This window comes from Populus trichocarpa, unplaced genomic scaffold (genome assembly GCF_000002775.5).
Source record: "Populus trichocarpa isolate Nisqually-1 unplaced genomic scaffold, P.trichocarpa_v4.1 scaffold_1697, whole genome shotgun sequence".
NCBI classification, from domain to species: Eukaryota; Viridiplantae; Streptophyta; class Magnoliopsida; order Malpighiales; family Salicaceae; genus Populus; species Populus trichocarpa.
The window spans coordinates 53,487-59,269 of NW_026291149.1; positions in this window are offsets into that span (position 1 = coordinate 53,487).

Genomic DNA, 5,783 nt, shown 5'->3' on the forward strand with positions numbered 1-5,783 from the left:
TACAATTAAACTCAAATAATATAAATAAACCCTAAACTAAGAAGAAAATAACAGTAACAATAGTAAATCCAAAATTAATATCCTAAATATGCTAGAATCAGATTTGTCACCATTAAGATGTCCCAAATAGACTAGGAAATCTGATCTGAAGGTAGAATTTATTCTGAAGTCTTCTTTCTTTTTTGTAGCTAGGATGAATAAGGAATCCTTGTAAGAAAACGATTTTGTAGCCCATTAAAGATCTTTGGAGAATTAGGAGATTCCCAAATAAGCTGCCACATCCTTTAAGGAAAAGAATCCTAGCCAAATAGGAAGTCCACCAGTCAAAAGGAAGTAAATAACAAAATTCGTACAGCCTCTGTTAACCCGTGTTTCGATGCCTTTTTGAACTCTGATTGATCTGAAATTTTAACCCAAGGTAGGACACCATGTCAGGAGACTCCACATAAAATTTAGCCTGATCCAACGGTCGGATTGAGAATTATGACTGTTGCCGTAAAACTGGATAGATGCACTTCTTACGTCAAAATCTGAATTTGACCTTTCCTGAATCGTATCAGGTTGTATCCTAGATTTTGCCTTTGTACAAGCAATGCACTGTTCATAAATTCGTTGCACATCTCTTTTCATCTTTGGCTGATAGAAATGCTCATGCAATACATCCAAGGTTTTTGTAACCCCAAAGTGATCCATTAAACCACCCCCATGTGCTTCACGAAGAAGCAATTCACGCAAAGAACTAGCAGGAACACACAATCCATTCTCTTTGAACAAATAACCATCCATCAAATAAAACTTACCGGAAGCTGAATGTCCACATGCATTATAAATCTCGGCAAAGTCAGAATCATTATCATACAATTCCTTCACATATTCGAAGCCTAGCAATCTAGTATTCTTGGTGTGTAAAAGAACATGCCTGCGCGAAAGTGCATCAGCTACGATGTTCTCTTTGCCTTGCTTATACTTGATTACGTAAGGAAAGGTTTCAATGAATTCAACCCATTTTGCATGTCTCCTATTCAACTTACCTTGTCCTTTCATATGTTTCAAGGACTCATGATCGGAATCGATAACGAACTCTTTTGGCCACAAGTAATGCTGTCATGTCTCAAGTGCTTTTACCAATGCATAGAGAGTTCTTTGTCTTAAAGTGGGATAGTTCAAGGTCGCTCCACTTAACTTCTCACTAAAATTCGCAATAGGTCTCCGATCCTGGATCAAAACAGCACATATTCCCATTCCAGACGCATCCCATTCTATTTCAAATGCTTTCGTAAAGTCAGGTAAAGCCAAAACAGGTGCAGAACATAATTTCTCTTTCAAAAGAATAAAAGCCAATTCTTGTTCCTCCCCCTATTTAAACCCAACTGACTTTTTAACAACTTCACCCCCCTATTTAAACCCAACTGACTTTTTAACAACTTCATTCAAGCGTGCAGCTATTGTACTTAAATCTTTCACAAAACGCCTGTAAAAACTAGCTAACCCATGAAAACTCCTTACCTCATTTACCAATTTGGGTGTAGGCCAATCCCGAATGGCCTTAACTTTCTCCTCATCCATCTCGATACCCTGTGTAGTTACAACATAGCCAAGAAACACAATTTTCTCCATGCAAAAGGCACACTTTTTAAGATTAGCATACAATTTCTCACTACGCAACACACTAAGTACATCAGGCAAATGATCAAGATGCTTAGTTAAGTTCTTGCTATAGATCAGAATGTCATCAAAATACACAACCACAAACTTATTTATGAATGCATGCAATACATGATTCATTAAACGCATAAACGTACTAGGTGCATTTGTAAGTCCAAACGGCATTACTAACGGTTCATATAAACCATGCTTAGTTTAAATGTTGTTTTCCACTCATCACCTTTTTTCATCCTAATCTGATGGTACCCACTTTTCAAGTCAATTTTAGAGAAAATACAGGATCCATGTAACTCATCTAACATGTCATCAAGCCTAGGAATGGGGTGTCTATACTTTACCGTTATGTTGTTGATGGCTCGGCAATCAACACACATCCTCCATGTTTCATCCTTCTTAGGCACAAGTAGCACGGGTACAGCACACGGGCTCATACTTTCACAAATGTAGCCCTTTTCCATCAGCTCATTAACTTGCCTTTGAAGCTCCTTCGTCTCCTCGGGATTGCTTCTATAGGCTAGTTGGTTAGGAATTGACTTGAATTGGCTTTTGTTCTTTTGAAAGAGAAATTATGTTCTGCACCTGTTTTGGCTTTACCTGACTTTACGAGCATTTGAAATAGAATGCGATGCGTCTGGAATGGGAATAGGTGCTGTTTTGATGCAGGATCAGAGACCTATTGTGTATTTCAGTGAGAAGTTAAGTGGAGTGAGTGACCTTGAACTATCCCACTTACGACAAAGAACTCTATGCATTGGTAAGAGCACTTGAGACATGGCAGCATTACTTGTGGGCAAAAGAGTTCGTAATCCATTCGGATCATGAGTCCTTGAAACATCTGAAAGGACAAGGTAAGTTGAATAGGAGACATGCAAAATGGGTTGAATTCATTGAAAACTTTCCTTACGTAATCAAGTATAAGCAAGGCAAAGAGAACATCGTAGCTGATGCACTTTCGCGCAGGGATGTTCTTTTACACACCATGAATACTAGATTGCTAGGCTTCGAATATGTGAAGGAATTGTATGATAATGATTCTGACTTTGCCGAGATTTATAATACATGTGGACATTCGGCTTCTGGTAAGTTTTATTTGATGGATGGTTTTTTATTCAAAGAGAATGGATTGTGTGTTCCTGATAGTTCTTTGCGTGAATTGCTTGTTCGTGAAGCACATGGGGGCGGTTTAATGGGTCACTTTGGGGTTGCAAAAACCTTGGATGTATTGCATGAGCATTTCTATTGGCCAAAGATGAAAAGAGATGTGCAATGAATTTGTGAACAGTGCATTGCTTGTAGAAAGGCAAAATCTAGAGTACAACCACATGGACTATATACACCATTACCTGTGCCTACTGAACCTTGGGTAGATATCTCTATGGACTTTGTTTTAGGTTTATCTAGGTCAAATAAAGGTAGAGACTCTATTTTTGTTGTGGTTGATAAGTTTTCTAAAATGGCGCATTTCATTGCATGCCATAAAAAAGATGATGCATCTCATATCACAGACTTGTTCTTTAGGGAGATTGTACGTTTGCATGGCATTCCTAAGAGTATAGTATCAGATTGTGATGTTAAGTTCCTTAGCTATTTTTGGAAGACCTTATAGGGAAAGTTGGGAACTAAACTCTTATTTTCGACAACATGTCATCCTCAAATAGATGGACAAACTGATGTAGTGAATAGAACATTATCCCAACTTTTGCGTGCTATAATTCAAAAGAATTTAAAAAGTTGGGAAGAATGTTTGCCTTTTGTTGAGTTTGCTTATGATAGAACTGTGCATTCGACCACTGGTTTTTCTCCTTTTGAAATTGTTTATGGTTTTAATCCACTAACTCCTATGGACTTAATTCCTTGGCCTTTTGAAGAAAGGGTAAGTTTAGATGGTGAAAAGAAGGCAAAGATGGTGAGACAACTCCATGAGGGAGTTCGGCTGCAAATAGAGAAAAAGAACAGACTTTACGCTTCTAAAGCAAATAAGGGATGTAAACTGGTTGTTTTCCAACCCGGTGATTGGGTTTGAGTGTACATGCGTAAGGAACGATTTCCTAACCTAAGAAAATCAAAATTACAGCCTCGTGGTGACAGTCCATTTCAGGTTTTAGAGAGAATCAATGACAACGCATATAAAATTGACCTTCCAGGTGAGTATGATGTTAGTGCTACGTTTAATGTTGCAGTCTTACGTTGCTGGACACATATTTTGATTCGAGGTCGAATCCTTTCGAGGAGAGAGGGGATGATGTGGACCAGCCCAGAAACACCAACAAGGACCCATTACATGTTCCAAATGGTCTAATGACTCGGTCCAAGACAAAGGCATTGAAAGAGGCATTGAATGTATTGGTTTTTAACATTTCAATCAAGTCAGAATTGAAAGGTCCATCAGAGTATCAAGAGGAGACCCCTAGTACATCTTATCCATATGCAAGAGGGGTCCAATACAACCTTATTTGGGCCATGAGGTGAGGATAGCAAAGGAAACCAAAAACTCCTACTACAACGTGGAAACAACATGGGTGACTACCTTTTCCTTTTGTTTCTAGGATTAAGGGGCTGCATGGAAGGCTATAAATAAGCCTTGAATCAGTTCTGTAATATTTTACTTCCTTCTCTTCTCATGGCAGAACATGGATTTAATATTAGGGGCTTTATTTTATTTTGTTAGCTACAACCCAAGGCTTGCTTGGGCTTAATTAATACTTTGTTTTCAGTTAAGATCCAAGGCTTGTTTGGATTAAGTCAGCTTTTCAGTTTAGGGTTTTGGGTAAGTTTTAAGACCTTATATAAGTCCATATAAGGGGTCCATTAGGGTTAATATTTCAAGAACTATTTAAACTCATTTAAGCCAGAATTTCAACAGCTTTTAATGATTATTACTTCTGAATTTTTCAGTTTTAACGTGTGAGAGTGATTCTTGCATTCTTCAGTTCTTGAACGAACTGAATTTGACTTATCGAAGATTAACTGGCTTTGTGGCGTCATTCTACTGATTCCAATAGTGTTGGTGCCTTGGGACTGGTTTCCATCGTGTCACACTCTTATCAGATCTATTTACGATTTCCGGGATCAGATCCCAATCTTGATTGTGGGTTGCGTGACCACGTGCTCACGAGGTTCGCATCAGTTGGTATCGGAGCTAGGCCCCGAAACAAGGTCATATCCTTATGTTATTTTCATTTTTTTAGTGCTCCTTTAAGTTTTTCAGTGTTTGTGTTTATCTTCTTGTTCGTTGTGTCTGCGTCATCTAAGCATAAAAAACAACAACAAAAAGGGGGTTATGACGTGAACCTCGTGATCACATGATCACGCAAAGACACTAATTCTCGGAAAGCCAAGTAAATCAGGTTTGATGGGAGTGTGACACAAAGATAACCTGTACTTAGGGACCAGCACTATTGGAAACAGAGACCCCCACCCAACGAATATTGATTCGCGAGAAGTATAAGGATGACGCCACGAAGACAGTTCTTCGATAAGTCGTTTTTCAGTTCTTTAGAGAACCATGGAAGGGAGATTATCTCACCAACACACACACACAAAGTGCGGCAAACAAGAAGTTTTATTAATTTGAATTGTCTTCCTTACATGTCTGGTTATGCCTTTATTTATACTAACTCTAGACTTAAATAAACCCTAATGGACCCCCCTTAGATGGACTTATATGAAGCCCACTTACAATTGACCCAAATAAGTAATAATAACCCAAAGACTAAGAAGAAAATAATAAAAATCCAAAAATTACCATCCTAAATATGCTAGAATCAGATTTTTCACCATTAAGAAGTCCAAAATAGACTAGAAAATCTGATCTGAAGGTAGAATTTATTCTGAAGTCTTCTTTCCTTTTTGTAGCTAGGATGAATAAGGAATTCTTGTAAGAAAAGGATTTTGTAGCCCATTAAAGATCTTTGTAGAATTAGTAGATTTCCAAAATAAGTTGCCACATCCTTTTAAAAAAAGAATCATAGCCAAATAGGAAGTCCACAAGTCAAAAGGAAGTAAATAACAAAATTCATACAGCCTCTGTTGACCCGTATTGAGTTGCCTTTGTAAAATTTGATTGACCTAAAATTTTAACCCAAGGTAGGATAATATGTTAGGAGACTCCACGTAAA